The sequence below is a fragment of the Lynx rufus genome, unplaced genomic scaffold (genome assembly GCF_022079265.1).
Source record: "Lynx rufus isolate CCGP_SWC_20201006 ecotype Redwood Valley unplaced genomic scaffold, mLynRuf1.p SCAF_4, whole genome shotgun sequence".
Taxonomy (NCBI): domain Eukaryota; kingdom Metazoa; phylum Chordata; class Mammalia; order Carnivora; family Felidae; genus Lynx; species Lynx rufus.
In genome coordinates, this window is record NW_025814856.1 from 123,385,319 (window position 1) to 123,404,582 (window position 19,264).

The following is a 19,264-nucleotide window of genomic DNA, read 5'->3' on the forward strand; positions in this document are numbered from 1 at the left end:
ATGTGATTGAATCCCAGGAGCAAACCCTGGCCGGGCTCCTTCTCAAGAAACTGTGAATTTCTCACTGCAGCTCTCCAGAGGGGCCTGCTTATCGGGGCTCAGTGTGTGGTCTAGAATCATGTGCACCGACATATTGCAACGCGGTATTTTAACGATGCCTTAGGTAGGAGGCAGCGCTGTCACATATAAAATGGCTAGAGAACGAGACGGCTCTTCCTCTCCCCATTTTGAAACTTATCAGATATTTTGGAGGAAGATGCAAATATCAGATCCCTTCAGACACACAGATATGGGCAGAGACACATACACGCACGGAAATGCTGTGTCTTCGCTAAATATAACCCTTTGTAGCGACAGTATCTCAATAATTTTCAAGTGAAAAGATAAGGAAGGGGAGCCAAGTCTTTCATAATGAATGCAAGCCTATAGCTTTTAAGCAGGGCTAACATATGGGCCACTGATGTGAATGTGAATGCAAATTAGATATTTTTGATTGCTTGAAATAAAGTCAGCAGAATCAAAGCCTCACACAGCAAATGGTGCAGATTTAACTACGTCAGTGCCAGGTTGGGAACAAGAGCTCTTAACACATCCTCAGGAAAAAAAGGCTTTCAGGCTGGCATTTTGGATTGAGGCCTTGCTAGGTAGGGCAAAGATGTGGCTTTATTGCCATCCTGGCTCTTCTTTTAGAGGAGAGTCTTGCACCCACATAGATTAAAGATCTGCTTTGACCTCTGACCTTTCTGACTTATTACGTTGTCAAAAACCTTAAGGTGGTAAGGAGCTTATGGAGATCATTTTATCCAGTCTCCTGCTTTCAAGAAGGTAAAATCATACTCACTGGGGTAGGCACCATCCTGGGTGCTGGAGGCCCAGAAGGGAATAAAACAGTCACTTTGTTCAAGGAGGTTGTTCGTGTTTGGAGTTGTGAGACACAAACTCTCACTGCGGTGTTGCATGATTCTTCCTCTGGCGGAAGTGAGCCTAAAATACCAGAGGAGCACAGGTGTAGGTGTAGTTGAGAGAGAGGCTCATACAGTGAGGCACACGGTCCCTTGTGAGGGAGAGCATGGGAGGGTAGCGGGCAGGCAGACTGTGTAAGCGGAGGGGCTCTTGCTCCCAGTGTGCCCAGCCATCTCATGTGATGCCCAAGAGCTGGAGGTACACAGAGATAAGATCAAGCCTTTCATAATGTGAGGCTTTTGCCCCCTCAAAAGAATGAAGTTCCTGCCAACTAGGCTCCACCATGCAGAAGGGGCCTGCCTGGACTCAGGCAGGGAAAACATGAGAAGCAGAGGTGGTCTAGTGGCCCCTTACCCTATATTCCCATGCTTGAATCCCAGCCACCATAGCCTATCACTTGCAGGGACTTCTACTGTCACATCAGCCCAACACGTCTGTCCCCTTCTAGTAAATGGCAATCTTCTCTCCACTGCTTCCCTACTCTCTAGCTTAGGGTTTCTAAACCTCACTACCACTGACATTTTGGACTGGATGCTTCTTTGCTGGAGATGGGGGCTCTTCTCTACATTGTAGGATGTCTATCAGCGATGAGTTGTAACAATCAAAACTGTCTCCAGACATTTCCAAATGTCCTCTGGGGGAGGAGGTGGGGACCGAATTGTCCCCACTTGAGAGCCCTGGTTGTAACCTAAACACGCTGATACTCTCTCCCGGGAAATTCTCATTTCCCTGCTCCAGTGTTACAATGTGACCTTGGTGGGGGCTTCTGGCTCTCTTGTAACAGCCCCTACCCTTGGCCAAAGTCTTACTGAGCCTGGTATGCCTGGTTTGAGCTGCTGCAACCATCATTTCCTCGGTGCTCCCATTGGACCCGGGAGGCTCTTACTTACTTCTAGTAGCACATGTGGACATGATGAGCATGGAGACTGTTGGTGGTCATATAACCAGTCATAGCCTTAGCTTCCCTAAAAGAGGTGGAGATGACATGAGCAAAATTCTGGTGGTCTATGAGTACCTGGGACTATACGCCCTAAGACCTGTGGTTTGCCTCCATGAGCATTGTACTCTCCTTTATACTGAGTTCATGTAGGTTGAGTTTCAGTCACTTACAAGCAAAGCAGACCTAAGGAACACACTGTCCCATGGTGAGGAAAGTCCAGTCTGAGGAGAGGCAAACAAGTCAACAAGATGAGGTGAGAGTGAGGTTGTGATTATGCCAATGTCTGGAGCACAGTCAGTCTGGGCTGCCGATCCCAGGCTGGCTTAGGGCAGAGCTGCTTGCTGGGGGTCATCCTACCTCCAGAGAGCAAAGCAATGACAGGGAGACAAATGACCAGGATTGGGTTCTTGTGTGGGATCAGACCTCTATCTCTTTTGCTTATCCCAGTGAAAGTTTCTATCCCCAGAAATGTGCCCTAATAAAATGCCCTGGCTCCTAGTTCTACCTCAGTCTTCTAGTGATGGGTTGGCAGGGGCCAGAATGGAGCTGAGAGGAGCTTGACCCTATATAGAAGACTACATTTCTCCTCTTCTTGTTCTTTTCTCCTTTTATTATTTTTTTTTTTAATTTTTTTTTTTCAACGTTTATTTATTTTTGGGACAGAGAGAGACAGAGCATGAACGGGGGAGGGGCAGAGAGAGAGGGAGACACAGAATCGGAAACAGGCTCCAGGCTCTGAGCCATCAGCCCAGAGCCTGACGCGGGGCTCGAACTCACAGACCGCGGGATCGTGACCTGGCTGAAGTCGGACGCTTAACCGACTGCGCCACCCAGGCGCCCCTCTTTTCTCCTTTTAAAGGCCAATGACCAAGTAGAGATGCAGCTGTCCTCCCAAGGAGAGGAAATCTACTGAGGATCCTTAAAAAAAATCCACTTCCCTTCGTCTGAATCCCCACCTTCATTCCTGTATCACCTGGGGCTTATGGGGTAGATGGCTCAACTCCCAAAGCCTTTATAAATGCTTCTTAAATGCTGTTTCCAGCATTAAATTGGATTGGTACTGGATATTAATAAAATTTATAGAACTTTTTTTAATGTCTATTTATTTTTGAGAGAGAAAGACAGAGCACAAGAGGGGCAGAGAGAGGGAGGCACAGAATCCAAAGTAGGCTTCAGGCTGTCAGCACAGAGCCTGATGTGGAGTTCAAACTCATGAGCCATAAGATCATGACCTGAGCTGAAGTCAGACACTCAACCAGCTGAGTCCCCCAGGTGCCCCAAATATGCAGAACTTTTAAGGAGAATTTAAAATTAACCAAATCTGAGACGTCAACCACATTTTTTTCTGATTATGAGTTATAATCAGTTATATTTTTCAACCAAATTCAACAGAAAATATATTTTGCATCAAAGAACAATATGGCCACTGTGGCGCCTGGGTGGCTCAGTTGGTTAAGCATCCAACTCCAGCTCAGGTCATGATCTCAGAGTTCATGGGTTCAAGCCCCACGTTGGACTCTGTGCTGACAGCTCAGAGCCTGGAGCCTACTTTGGATTCTGTGTCTCTGAGAGCTCTCTGCCCCTCCCTGGCTTGTGCTCTATTACTCTTTCTCTCAAAAATAAATAAACATTTAAAAAATTTCTTTAATAAAAAAAAAGTAATATGGCCCCAAAATGCAATTCTGATACTATTGAACCTCACCATCTCTGTCCATGGCACAGCCTCTAATTCTAATGAAAAAAAGAACACAGAAGAGGAACAATAGTAAAAACAATAGTACAAAAAATAGTACAAAATAGTACAATAATGGTACAAAAATAGTACAAGTCTTTTGTTATCTGCCCTGGCCCCAAACATCTTCTATGATGTATTTAAGTTTCCTTGCCTTGGACAACCCTACTAATGTAATCACGACAGAAACATCCATGTTGTCATAGTACAGCATCCTTTAGTCATAGGCCTTGACTGTATGTCTTTAAAGGAGCATATCAGCCTCTTGACCATGGCTGAGAGATAGGAGAAAGAAAAAATAGATTACCTTAGCAAGCACCAGGTCACCCACCATAGCTGAGTCCTTCAATCTGAATGGCCCAAAGCTGCATGTCAGAGCTCTACTGGTTAGGAGAAGCTTCCCTGATCCTATAAACAACCCCTACACTAGCTGTGTTTCTTGCTGTGGGAAATTATACACTGAGAACACAACCGTGTAGCTGCTCAAGGTTCCTGGTCAAGCTGTTCTCATCCAAAAAAATTCCTTTCCCTGATAATACCAGATCCTACTAACTAAACCTGGGTCATTGCTCATCAGGCCTGGAGCAGTATTTTGTGTTTTAAGGATCCCTGGGATTTGTTTGAATCAAGTAGAATAAGACATGCGAACACAGAAATGACTGTCAAGAAGCTAAAAATTTTATACAGTTCCCTGGAAATAGGAAGCTTAATATGCCATGCAGGACCATACAGAGAAGCACTGGGGTCAGGCAGGAGGCAGAGGAAGCGGGGTCAGGTGGCTGGGGTGGAGGGGTAGGTGTACGGAAATGTAGGCAAGAGCTTTTCTTGTGGTTTCTGCGGGAAGGAAGAAGCAAGGCACCGTGAGCAGCTTTAGGATTGGTTAGTTTGAATAATTTCAGCTTGCTCTGGGGCATAGGGGCTGTACCTGATGGTCTGGAACCTGGCCCCGGAGTGATTAGGGCAGGGGAATTAGTAGCTTGACATGTGAGACCCAAATAAATACTTTACTTGGGAGTATTGGTTTGCATATGAAAGGCATGCTGGCTGAGTTGTTTACTATCTCTAGGAATTGACTAACCCTGGATGACACAGTCCATCCAGGGCCAGTGAGGACCCAGATGTCAAAGCAACAGAATATAGGAAATAAAAAGATATGATTAATACAGTTTGTCATTAGGGATATAAATTAAGGTGATTCTCAGACCTTGTATGTGTCATGCTACAGAATTTTTTTTTTTTTTTTTTGAGAGAGAGAGAGAGAAATTGAGAGCGTGAGCAGAGGAGAGGAGCAGAGGGAAAGAGAGAAAGAATCCTAAGCAGGCTGCACACTCAGTGCAGAGCCTAACGTGGGGCTCAATCCCATGACCCTGGGGTCATGACCTGAGCCAAAATCAAGAGTCAGATGCTTAACCAATGAGCCACTCAGGAGCCCCACTACAGAATTCTTTATGCAAATAAAATGTCACTCAGATGACTAATACATAAAATAGTTAAAGGGTAGCTGCTCTGGTTGACATAAGAATCACTGGCCCAGAGACTTGAATACACAGCCTTCTGTCCTTTTCGTGGGTGGTTCTTGAGGCAATACTAGAGATATATGGATGATGGCTCGGAAACAGGGCATTGGAGGCCTCTCCTAACACCGGTTGTACCTGCCACAATGTGGGAGTCAGTTGCTCACATTCTAGCCCTCTGTGTATACTGCTTGAGTTGGTTGGAGGTTCAAAGAAGGTTCTGGGGACCCACCATCCACATTTGTTCTGCCAGAACACTGCTCCCATGTACACTTGCCTGAAGACAAGGCCAGGAACGGGGACACCTCAAAACAAGCTGGCACTTGTATGGGGGGCTACATCATAGAGCAACTTGTCTGGGGCCCAGAAGATACCTCTCCGAGGACTTGGACGGGACCATGCACAAGGTGCTGGCCTAGGGTAAAAGGACTTGAGCAACATCTTCTGCCCCCTTCCTCCTGAGCCTTTGAATCTCAAGTCCTCAGTATCTTCCTACTTCAATGGCTTGAAAATGAAGATGGTTCATCTGAAGATGAACCAGACAGCCAACGAAGAATAAGGGCAAGACTTTGTCTCAAGGTCTAGTCCAGAATAATCATGATGACCTGCCCCAGACCCTCTTTCTTAGGCCCGTTACAGTTCACTACATGCAAGGAGGCAATGCAAAGAAGAGAGTAAATCAACATTTCACTATCATTGGCATCATCATCACCGATACTGTTAATTTTATTGCAATTATCATTTTTTTCATGATATCCCTTTCTTGCTTCGAGGCAATTGTTATTAATGTAAGTTTAAGGTGCTTCATTGCCCTGAAATGGCTGGGAGAAGCTATAGCTCTCTGTCTTGTTAACCTGAATTTTCTGTCTGTGTTCTCTCAAGTGACTACAGCAGTGCTGTTGCTGTTATTTCTTGGTTGGCTTATTACATCAAGTGCCTATAAGTATGCTGACAGCATGGGCTGGAGAGTCAGTCTCCTATTCCTGGGCTCACTCCAAGACCTCAGGAGAACCTCGTCTCCTCCTGTTCCCTGCTGCTCAGAGAGGATGACCATTTCTTGCCCTTGACTGTACCTCTGTACCCTGTTCCTCCCCATGGTCTTTTCTTATGGGAAAGCATCCCCTGGAAAGAAAGAGTGACCTTCCTGTTTGGAATCTGCATTTGAAAATGAACCCCAGTTGTTTTGCACTGTGGAAACTTGTAAGTAATGTCTCCTTGGAAACAGTGGCACCTGATGACCCACTTAATCACTTATTGCTCAGGATCAAGTAATGGAATTTTCAGTTTATTTCTTCTTGATTTTGAACTCAGGGCTGTGTTCTGGAGAGTTAAATGAACTGGCAGGAAATCTGTCCTCTGAAAAATTGAACAACATCCTATTTTTACTTAAGGCTGCACTTTGAATCTCAACACCTGAGCACAAAGGAGAAGTGCCTAAGTTGAGAGATGAGTATATACTATGTGGAATTAGGTTCCCATTCACCCCAGCAGAAACCTGATATGGGAGATTCAAGGTGATATATGAGAACACTTGGCTAATGCTTAGAAAACTCTTTGTAGTACAGTCATGCCTCTATGTATTGGATGCATGATTTTAAACTCCTCTTTTCCTTTTGTTCAAACTGACCTGAAAGTTGCATGTTCAAGTGAGATTATTTATGATACAACGTTTGAACTTTATATAGAGTACGATCCATATATAGGTTGTTTTTGTATGTAGTTATCTAAAATGAAAGTACGTGTAATTCTCCACTTACTTTCTTGGCTTCTTAGGTAATATAGAAAATTAAAAGTTAACTGTAACTCATATGGACAGGTCGGTGAAGTAGAAAACAAGCTCATGTGGAGATGGTAAAGAACTGTCCTTGAGCAAATGAATAATGATAGAGGGAAGCAGTTGGTGATGGCTTGTGCTGTTCCCAGGCCTTCCTGATTCTGGCACAGTCACCTTGTACATTTCCAAAAATGTAGGGGCAAACACTTTAATATATATCAACAAAAAAAGCAGAGAGGCATTTGAGGAATATGATAGTATATCTCCAGTGTTAATTTAACAAATTTATCTTTTTAATTTTTGTAGGATCTGTTTACTTATGATCAGCATACTAAGCTTTTGAAATATACTCAGAAATGTCTAAAACTCATTGATGTGGAAACCAGGCCAGACATTGTTCAAATATGTAAAGTGGTGATTCTGAGATGTTCTGTAATTCTACAGTCGTTGCTGTTGTTATTTTCGTTTTTGTCATTTTGAATTACTAAACGATAGATCCACCAGTGACATAGGAGATGAACTAGTCCAATTATCTCATGATTCACATGATCATCCCGATTTCCAGGATGATCGCTGACCTTCTCAAGGTCACATTCAAAATCCATACTGCCTTATGTGGTAGACATTGGTCACACACAGCTGTTGAACACTTGAAATGTGGCTGGAGAAACTAAAAAACTGAATTTTAAATGTTATTTTAATTAATTTAAATTTAAGGGGTGCCTCAATCGGTTAAGCGCCAGACTTCGGCTAATGTCATGATCTCACGGTTCATGGGTTCAAGCCCCAGGTCAGGCTCTGCACTGACTGCTCAGAGCCTGGAGCCTGCTTCAGATTCTGTGTCTCCTTCGCTCTCTGCCCCTTCCCCGCTCACTCTCTGTCTCTGAAAAATGAATAAACGTTAGAAAAATTACATTTAAAAACTGATATTTGGTTCAGTTACTGGAAAATTTTAAGTACATCTAGAGTAACTTGGCTATGTTAATCTACTTTTTCAACTATAAAGTTTATGAAATCTAAATACAGATCAATTACTTCTGAGGAGTCTTTGGCATCCAAAGTTAGATGTGCTGTAAGAGTAAAATACACATTAAATTTCAAAGACTTAATATGAAGAAGATACAAATATTTCATTAATAAGTTTTCTGTTGATTGTATGTTGAAATAATATTTAGGATATATTGAATTAAATAAAATTCATTAAAATAATTTTACCTCTTTCTTTGTACTTTGCTTTAATGTGGCTGCTAAAAATTTAATTACACATGTGGCTCACATTATATTTCTATTGCTAGTGCTGCTGTAGAGGATAAAACAATTAAGACTGCAAATACAGGTTTTTGATTCTTGGTCTCTTGATCTCTCCACTGAACCATGCTGCTTCTTTAGAACATCTTCTTATCTCCTCCATTATCTTTGCAAAAGCTGGTATGTGACCTTTCATCAAAAGTTAAAATGAAATTAAAAGGAAAAAAAAAACTGTTAGAGAAAACATTCTGGGAATACGGTGGAGAAGGAAGCACTAGGAATCTGTGTCTCACCTAGACAACTATTGTACTAGCAGAGTCTGTCAGATACAGCTCTTCTGGGACTCCTGAGTCTACTGAAGGTCTGTAACTTCCAGGGGGAGCTTTGAAAGGTAATTTGCAGGGTGCTTGGGTGGCTCAGTTAAGCATCTGACTCTTGGTTTCACCTCAGGTTCTCCGGGTTTGTGGGTTTGGGTCCCACATCGGGCTCTGAGCTGACAGTGTAGAGCCTGCTTGGGGTCCTCTTTCTCCCTCTCTCTCTGCCTCTCCTCCCCTCAAAATGAGTAAACATTAAAAAAAAAAAGAAAGAAAGAAAGGTAATTTGCAGTAAATTTCAGTCAACATCAGCTCTTAGAACAGTAGCAGCTACTCATCTCCCACCCTCACCTCCATGGTAGGCAGCTGGGCATGTGCTCCTGGAACAGTCTATGCACAGCTTTCAGGAGCCAACATGAGCAAAAAGGACCCTGTGCTCTGATTGCTGATTGCTGCTTCTGGTCATACAGGTACAGGAAAAGAGATAGGTGGCCTGTGTTGTTGCAGGAACATGGCTCTTTCCATTGAGGTGAACCTCTCTCCCTCTGGTTGAAATGACTTGCAGAAGATTTAAAGAGCCAGCACCCATTCCCTCTTCTTTCATTTTTCTCCTTGCCTCCTTTATAAGCCAGACATTAAAGACTAGGACATTCAGAAACAAAGAATACAGTGCTACAGTAATAGTTGAAGACTGCAATACCCATTTTCAATAATGGATAGTACAACCAGACAGAAGATAAGTAAGGAAATAGAGGACTTACACAACACAATTAACCAATGAGATCTAGCATACATATACAGAACAGCAACGTCATATACATTCTTCTTAAGCGATGAAGCATTTTTTAGCATAGAATATACGTTAGACTACAGACTAAATATCAGTAATTTAAAATGATATGTATTATACAAAATATCTTCTCCAAGAACAACCAGATGAAATGAGAAATTGGTAACAGAAATAAAACTGGAAAAGTCACAGATTTGTGGAAACTAAATAACACAGTCTTCAACAATCAATGGATCGAAGAAGAAATCACAAGGGAAATTAGAAACAACTTTGAGATGAATAAAAATGTAAAGACAACAAACCATAACTAATGGAATACAGCAAAAGCAATGTGAATGGGGAAATTTATAGCTATACATGCCTAGATTAGTAAACAAGAAAGAGGAGCACCTGGGTGGCTCAGTTGGTTAAGTGTCTGACTTTTCATATTGGCTCGGCTTATGATCTTATGGTCGTGAGATCAAGCCCTACGTTGGGCTCTGTGCTGATAGTGCAGAGCCTGCTTGGGATTTTCTCTCTCCCTCTCTCACCGCCCCTCCCACTCTTGCATGTGTGCACTCTCTCTCTCAAAACAAATAAATAAACATTAAAAAAGAAAACAGGAAAGATCTCAAATCAACAACCTAACTTTACAATTTAAAGAACTAAAAAAACCCAACTAAACCCAAAGCTAACAAAAAGAAGGTAATAAAAAAGATTACAGTAGAGATAAATGAAATAGAATATAGAAAAATAATAGAGAAAATCAATGAAACCAAAAGTTTTTTTCTTTGAAGAGAAATCAAGAAAACTGACAAAGCTTTAGCTAGGTGAATTATGTAAAAAGAAAAAACAAATAAAAACAGGACTTAAATTACTAAAATCAAAGGTTAAAGTAGGTATTACTCCAAATTCTACATAAACAAAATTTATTATAAGACAGTATTATGAACAATTTTATGCCAACAAATTGGATAACCTGTATGAAATGAACAGATTTCTTGAAACACAAAACCTATCAACATTTAATTATGAAGAAGTAGAAAATCTGAATAGACATAACTAGTAAGGAAGATGATTGCTGTGAGGCATGGGTCTCCCAGTTTGGGGACCTCACAGTGTTAAGGGGGAAGTGTGTCCATTCATGCTACTTTTGGAAAATAACTTAAACACAAACCCCATTCCTTGTGCACTGCTGGTAGGAATGTAAAATGGTGCAGATGCTGTGGAAAACAGCAAGGGATTTCCTCAGAAAATGAAAAGTAGAATTACCACGTGATCCAGCCATTCCACTTCTGGATATATATCCCAAATAACTGAAAGTGAGAACTCGAGGGATATTTGTGCACCCATGGTCATAGCAAGATTGTTCACAGTAGCTAAAGCATGGAAGTAACCCAAGTACCCATTGATTGAATTGATAAGCAAAATGTGGTACAGACCTTCCTCGACTGATGATGGGGTAACATCCTGATAAACGCATTACAAGTTGAAAATATCGTAAATCTGTAATGCATTTACTACACCTAACCTAGTGAACATCACAGCTTACCGTAGCCTACCTTAAATGTGCTCAGAACACTTACGTTAACCTATAGTTGGGCAAAATCATCTAACACAAAGCCTACCTTATAATAAAGAGTCGAATATCTCATATAATTTATCGACTACTCTACTGAAAGTGGAAAACAGAATGGTTGTAAGGGTACAGAACGGTTTTAAGTCTATCATTTGTTTACTCTTGGGGTCACATGGCTGACTGGGAATGACTGTCATTGCCCAGCAAGAGAGGGAATCATAGTGCACCTTGCTAGCCCAGGGAAAGATACAAAAGATTAAAAATCTGAAGTTATAGAGGTTCAGTTTTACAAGGTGAAGAGTTATGGAGACGGATGGTGGTGCTGGGGGTACGGTATCATGGATGTGGAATACCACTGAATGGTACACCTCAAATGACTAAGATGATAACATTTATGTTATGTGTACTTTACCACCATTTGAAAATAGAAAAAAGGAAAAAAAAGAAAAACCTTTCTGGCTGGCCTGGACTCTCTGCTTGGTTATATTACCTATTCCCCATTGCTGGCCTTTTATTTTAAATCTTGGTATTGCTCTCAGTGTGGGCCTGATAATTGTCTCTATTTCTTTATATTATTATTAACCACATTCACCACCCCTCCCTGAAGGAGAACTGTATCGTCATCTCTTAAACTCAGGTGTGGCTGCGAGAGTTGTTTTGACCAGTGAAGCCTGAGGAAGGATGGGGTCTGTCACGTGGGGTTGCAAGCTCTAGAGCCGTGTGGACTTGACATTCTTTCTTTCCTTTCTGCCATGATAATAGGCCGAGGCTATGATGTCCCAGGTGGAGACTGTCCCTCATCTGGGACCTGGAGTGAAGGTGACTGGAGCAAGCTGTAGCTGTGGTGACAGCTCAGTAGTGTGAGTGAGAACAGATCTCTTGGGGCTGGAAGCCACCAAGATTCAGGGGTCATTTTTTCTTGCAGCTTAATCTAGTCTCTGGTGTTAATGAATTCTGGGGAAGGTAGGTGGGAGGAAAGGGGAAGAAGAGGAAGCTGGGTTGGCCAGCCTAGAGGCGATTTCCATTCTTTTCCTTATAGAGGTTTATGTGCGCTTGGCAAAAAATAGCCCGTCTAAATGATTTTCACAGAGGTAGAGGGAGAGTAAAGACTTATCAGTGCTAAAGAGGCCTATTTAAGACAACAGTGGTTGGGGGGCACCTGGGTGACTTAGTGGGTTAAGTGTCTGACTCTTGATCTCAGCTCAGGTCTTGATCTCTGTCCTGAGTTCAAGCCCTGCATTGGGCACGAAGCTTACTTAAAATGAAATGGAATTTTGGGGCGCCTGGGTGGTTCAGTTGGTTAAGCATCCGATTCTTGATCTCAGCTCAGGTCTTTATCTCAGGGTCGTGAGTTTGGGCCCTGCACTGGGCTCCATGCTGAGCGTGGAGACTACCTTAAAAAAAAGGGCTACGATGGTTGAGTTTATTTTCATTTCAGAAATAAAAAGACTAGTTATAAGGTTTTCAAAGGCAGACAGTGTAGTAAGTACAGGTCGTGTGGCTATAATGCAAATTTGACCCTGGCTGTTAGAACACAGGCTATGCCAGGCCCTCCTGATTGGAGATGTCACTACTTTTTGGATTTCTGAATGATTAACTACTTCTTTCTGCCTTTTCCAAAATGATATTAGAGGTAAAAGTGGAAAGGGAAAACAGAGTTAGTGACTCAGAGTTGCTTTTAATTGAGTATTTTTAATTATAAAAGAAGTAAACATTCATTTTCAGTTTAAATCATTCAAGAAAAAACAGAGCAAATAGTAGAAGTCTGCTCCTTCTCTGCCTAAAGTGCCGAATTCTATTCCTCAGAAGCTGTTATAATTTCTTCTGTCTTCCAGATGTTTTTTTTTAAGTTTATTTATTTATTTTGAGAGTGAGCACGTGAGCAGGGGAGGGGAAGAGAGAGAGGAGAAGGAGGGGAGAGAAAATCCCAAGCAGACTCACACTATCAGCACAGAGCCTGATGTGAGGCTTAAACCCACAAAGTTGTGAGATCACGACCTGAGCTGAAATCAAGAATCGGACGCAAAACTTACTGAGCCACCCGGGCACCCTTGTCTTCCAGATACCGTCAATGTCCGTATCAGCACAGAGATAGCTCTGGATATGTTTGCTGGAATGGTTGAATATTCTTTTTTTCAAAGCACCAATATGGTACCGTGCTCCACAAGCTATTCTGTATTTGCTTTGATCACTTCGCAATGATACCTTGGGTATCATGTCAACAAAAAAATGTGTACCATTCTTCCTGTTAGCTATGTAATATTCCTCTGCTTGTATGAACTATAATTTATTTAACTAATGTCCTTTTGACCAGTATCGTTGTTTCTAGGGTTTTTTTTTCCTATTGTAAAATACTGTAATGGACATCTTTCTCTCTCTTCAATCCATGTAACATTCTATATAGGTCTTTATGCATGCGTGTTAATATATCTGTGTGAGAAATCAAAAGAAGAAAGCATAATTAAATAGTCCTTTAAAAATGAATAAATACTGTCAAATTGCATCCCAAAATGTGAATGTGAGCAAATCACCCTTGACTATCTTGGGAATGATAGTTTCTTTTAAATTTTTGCTAATATGGTTCAACAGTAGTGATATCTCATTTGATATAATTTGCTTTTTACTAGGAATGCACTTGAACTTTGTATCCTACATTTATTGACCATCAAAAAGCAGAATGTGGCAACACTTCTGTGATCTCATGAAGGGACTTTAGCTCAAAGGCTGGTACCTGAAATCCTTTGGAGAATGAGTCTGGGCCCCTGGGGGTAAGATCCATGACCTATTTATTTCTGTATCACCAGTGCTCCAACATATCTCCTGAGATATGAAAGACATTCCTTCAGTGTTTTTTGGATGAATGAATAAAAGTGGGTACAATAATGTAGGAAAAGGCTGAAGAAGGTATAGAATTTTCAGAAGAACTGGAGACATGATGTTTGGAGTACAAGGAATTGAAAGAAAACTCCATAAAAGTTACAGGCACACTCTGCTCATGGATGTGTAACCTGTGCCCCGTGCTCAGAAGGGTCCTGAACTTAATTTAATGCATAGCTGGCACCATTTTGAAATTCTTAATAGTTTTTAATAAGGGGTCCTGCATTCCCATTTTGCAATAGACCTCGCAAATTATGTAGCTGGTCCTGAGTACAGAAGGTGAAAGTAAATGGGAAGATAAATATTTAAAAAGTGTTTGGAAAGATGAAGTTGCACTTGAGGGTTACATCTGGATGAAAGTGCAAAGTGGGGCCTCTGGAACCCTTTTATCACATGCTCCTACTTAAACTAAAATAGATCAGCCTATGTAGTCCTTTCGAATCCTCATTTTTAGATTAGGAAATTGATGGATAGCTGACCTGTGGCAACAGTAAAATTATAGGTATGATCCCATCAAAAAACATCAGAGTAAGCAGCTGTCCACTGAGTGGGGAAACAAGAAATAGAAAAAGAAAACTCAACCAATTGTCTGCAATGGCAGATTACAATTTAGGATGTAATTACAATAATTACTATGGAAAGAATTACAGTGGGTACTGAGTTAAATATTTTACTTGTGCAGAATTTCACACCAAGTCCATTGTTTTGTAATAAGTGATTTGTATTTACCTCAGTACACAAATGAAAATGGTCATTAAGACTCTGAAATGCAGCGGGGTTCCTGGGTGGCTCAGTCGGTTAGGCGTCTGACTTCGGCTCAGGCCATGATCTCGCGGTCCGTGAGTTCGAGCCCCGCGTCGGGCTCTGTGGTGACAGCTCGGAGCCTGGAGCCTGTTTCAAATTCTGTGTCTGCCTCTCTCTCTGACCCTCCCCCATTCATGCTCTGTCTCTCTCTGTCTCAAAAATAAATAAACGTTAAAAAAATTTTAAAAAAAAGACTCTGAAATGCAGCAAGTGATAAAATGGGATTCATTTCTATATATTTGACAATTGGTATATTAGGCATGTATATGTCATATAATACATATTAACACAGAAGAGGGAGAGTCATATGCCAAGCATCTTGCAAGGGAGAAGGAACATGGTGAATTTCGGGCACTCACTGACAAAGGAAACACCAGAAAAAGACCAAGTTCACGGTGGGAAGATCATAAGTTTGATTTCAGAAGCATATGAAATGTTGACTCCAAAGTGCCTCTGAGATATCTCAAAGGAGATGTAATAAGTAATCTTTTGTATTTAGAGAGCAAAAGAAATGCCTAGTTTGGAGTTGCCTGTGTATTGCTGATGACTGAAGGCTTGACCATGGACTAAGCCAAGAAAAATAGGAGAGGGAAGAAACCAGGGGCCAATCCCTGTAGAATGGATAGGTCTGTGTATGGGACTGAGAAGGGGGCCCCAGAAGTGGGAGGAAAACCTACCCTGTGTTGAGAACAGACACCAAGGGAAGAGATTATTTTAGGAAGAAGCAGTGGTCAGTGGTGCCAAAAACTACTAGCAGGTGCAATAAAATGGTTCTTTTATTCATTACATTAAGTAACATAGAGGCCGCCACTATCACTAGAAGAGCAGTTCAGGGGCCAGAAGCCAGACCAGGATGGGTCAAGAAGTGGATGGGATAAGAATAGTGAAAATACACATTTGCTGTCACCCTTTCGCTCACTCTCTCCCTCCTTCTCTTGTCCAAAGATATAAAGAATCAAGCCATCTGATTCTCCTTTCTACTCACTCGCTTTTCTGAGAAAGCCTGAATTGTAGTGGAGGTGTCCAGGAAGAGCCCATTCTCTCCAGGAGTCGAGGACAAAGGCAGGGCAGTAAAGGTGACTTTCCTGGACCTCTAGCCCTGCTCCAAGTCTTAGTCTTGGGGTGATGTTTGAAGTTGGGGAAATCAGTGAGCAAGAGGCTCCATTCCTCCTTTCAGAGGACAAAGAGATTTGGGGAGTGTTCATCGCCTTCCAGAGGAGGACTAACCCTATATGTAAGCTGACACTCCGCCAACAGGAAGCGTGTAGCCAGAGTGCACCGTCCATGAGGCCATGTGCCTGGTGAGCACTGTGCCAACTCCTGGCCTTAGTGCAAAGTGTCATCTCGATTACTGCAAATGCCCAGGGTCTCACATTCGCAAACATCTGAAATTTAGAAGTATGTCTCTGGCTAGAACTGAGACCACACACAGTCTCAGAAGTACCGTAACAGGATTGGAAAGAAGACAGCAAAACCTGTGAATCTGCCTCTACGCCCTTTCACCCCAGGCAACTATTGAACGTCCTGGTGCCCCAATTTCTTGAAATTTCTTGAAATATGGATTACAGAGTCTACTTCATAAGGTTGTTGGGGAGAAAAAATTAAATGATGTAAGATTATGAAGGACACATTGAGCAATGCATAGCATATAGTAAGCATTCAATAAATGTAAGCCATTATTATTTTTATCACTACCAGATGTTCATGAACAACATGATCACATAACATTGTATTTCTGGTATGAAACATAGTTTGTTAAATGTAAATATTTTTGAAATAGCATCATTTTTGTGACCTTGTTTTGACATTTCTTTATATTTTTAATATCCCAGAGCCTTAAAATAATCTAAGGGTTTCAAGCTCTTCTCCACTCTGGATGGACTGACAGTGGTCACTCGGGAGGACTTGCATATGGAAATGGAATGTGGGAGAAAGTGTCAGTGACAGGGGTTGGAGGTGGGGCTCTACCTCTGTCTTCACAATTGCAAGACATCTCCTGAATGCTCAACCTCCAATGTTTTTTTAAAATTTTTTAAAAATGTTTATCTATTTTTGAGATAGAAAAAGAGACAGTGTGAGTGGGGGAAGGGCAGAGAGATTGAGAGACAGACAGACAGACAGACAGACAGAATCTGAAACAAGCTCCAGGCTCTGAGCTGTCAGCACAGAGACCAACACGGGGCTCGAACTCTGGAAGGGCGAGATCATGACCTAGGTCAAAGTCAGACACTTAAGTGACTGAGCCACCCAGGTACCCCTTAACCTCCAATGTTCTTTACTGATATGGTGATAAGATGACTGTTGCTGCCAATTCTGTGGTCAATGTTGTTATTCAAATGGCCAGTTCTCCTTGGAAAACCGTCTTCTGGCACTTGGCCACATAGGCAAGGCCAGCTCTTAGCACGTCTGCAGGCAAATGGCATTACTAAAGGTTGCTTTGTGAATTGTTATATCAAAAATTAGCTTACGGACTGTAGCTCACAAGGGATATTAATGTTTGAGGTGCTTATCAAATAGATTTAGAGCTTTCTAGAGACTGGAGTCTCTGGGGGAAAGAGGAAGGAAAAAATAGCTTGTCTGATCTAGCTTGATGGTCAGGCAGAAGATTCTTACTTTTCATAGAAAAAGACGAGTTGCTAACAGAAAAGATTGATTACTGGACACAGTTACTCAAACTAGACAAATTAATCTTTGGAAATTCAGAGTTCATGGAATATATACTTTATGAGCAACAACAGGTATGTTACTTTCTACTATTGTCAAGGAAAGAAAATATTCACATTAAGCGATGGTGTTTCTGAAAACCAATTAATTTCTTCAGAAAGGCATTCTGAGTAACTGAGCTATGGCTGTCTTGGCCCCCACCTTGGACTAGCAAGGGAACATATACAGTACTTAGCAAAGCTAAATCTTCAGGCTGGGAGGAGGAGAGACTAGTTCACAGTGAGTTCTATGGAAAGACATCTAGACCCAGGTGCATTTAGAGGCCATGAAGGAAGGCAAGAATGGCTCCCATTCCCAGGTTCTGTGCTAGGCAGCTCCATTTTGGCAGAGAGCATCTTCGTAGGAGTAGTAATTACATTAACCTGGTCGTCAAGTTGAGGAGATATGGGTAGAAGAGAGCAAACAGTAGCTCTCTTCTTGGTGCTCAGTCTGCTAGCATTCATTTTATATCATTTTTATTTACCTAGAGGATGGGTGTTCCACCCACATTTAACAAATGAGGAAACCGAGGCTCAGAGAGTGTATGTGACTCATCCCAGGTCACACGGCTGGCAATTTGGCAGGAGTGGGTGGGTGCTGGGGTCAAGCCCACGTCATCGCTCATGACGCATGATCTTTTCTGCTCCATCCAAACTGCCTCATGGCACAGTTGGGTTCCCCCAGTTTGGATATCTCTTCTTGATGACACTTGGAGGTGTTTTCTAACCAGTGAATTACACAGATTACACGAAAATGGCTCAATATGCGTCATGAGATGAGAACTATCTGCGGTTTACTCTTCCATTAGCCTAAATGCAATCGTTATATTCCTGCTGACATTGCTTGCCATGCCTCCTTCATTGTGATGAGTTAGTTAATCGACTAATATCTACCTTGATTATGAAAGGGCTCAAACAGTGTAACAAATAAAAATATCATACAGGGAAGTAGAAGGAGCTAAAGAAAGAACTAAGAAAATGTTACAGAAAGGACAGTAGTTCTCATTAGTACTTGGCTAAGGATGTGACTTTGCACTGCTCACTGCTGTTCCCTCTTTTTTCATTTCCTGGATCCTACTAGCCTCTAATCCGGGTCTTGTGAGGTTAGTGGGTGGTACAGGGCTGGTTGCCTCCTGCCTCCTTACACTGGAGACCCATAATCAATGACAGAGAATGGCCAGTATCAGCTGATAAAATACATCAAAGTTCAAAATTGCCCCCAAATGTCAAAATATTGGTCTATTTCCTTCTAGCACCTTTTTGTTTTTTGCATGTATATGTAAAAACATTTTTGCAGCGTTGAAATTCTACCACACACATCATTTTGTATTCTTTCTTTTCACCCAGCATTGTATTGTTACAGCATATAAAATTCTATGAAAACAATTTGGGAAACAAATTTAATTAGCTTTTTTTTTTTTTTTTTTTTTTGAGCTGCGAAACACATATATTCATATGGTAGACACCTGGCAGGGCATACAGGATTGTGGTCTCTCCCTACCCACACCCAGCCCTGGCACATGGGGCGGAAATGCCCGCCAGACCTCTTGCTAGGGCTCTGACTCTGGGGCCATCCCTGCGGCTGGTGTAGCAGAGCTGAGTTGCAGAAATTAGAAGGGGTGTTTGCATACGGATTCTCTGGATCCCTAGCCAGGCACCTTTCTTCCTTGATAGTTTTTGTCTAACGCTATGGAATATTCCCTTCTGCCCTGGCTGCCAAAGGTCATTTCTACTGCTTGACCGTTTATAATGACCATAATACTGTGCTCTTGGAAGATCTGGTTGTATCTGCCAGTTTGTTCTGCCCTCAGGCCTCTGGGCAGGAAGCTTGTGGGTTTGTTGGGAAGAGGGGAGCTGCATGTGACCCACGTCCATGGAGGCAGATAAAAGCAAATTCAAAGCAACAAGCTACCCTAGACTGTGCCTAAACCCTCTGACCAGCTGTCCTTGCTCCTGGACTCATGGCTTCAGTTTCTGAACTCTGTATCCAACTTGGATTGCTGCCTCTGGTATCCTTGGCAACTTTCCTGCCTCTTTTTACTACCTGG

General features: G+C 42.0%; 1 protein-coding gene across 1 annotated transcript in view; it reads left to right on the top strand.

The window, feature by feature from the left end:
* The window catches only part of ITPRID1 (ITPR interacting domain containing 1), a 207,274-nt gene that overhangs the window by 50,255 nt on the left and 137,755 nt on the right, over window positions 1-19,264 (top strand). The window lies entirely within an intron of this gene.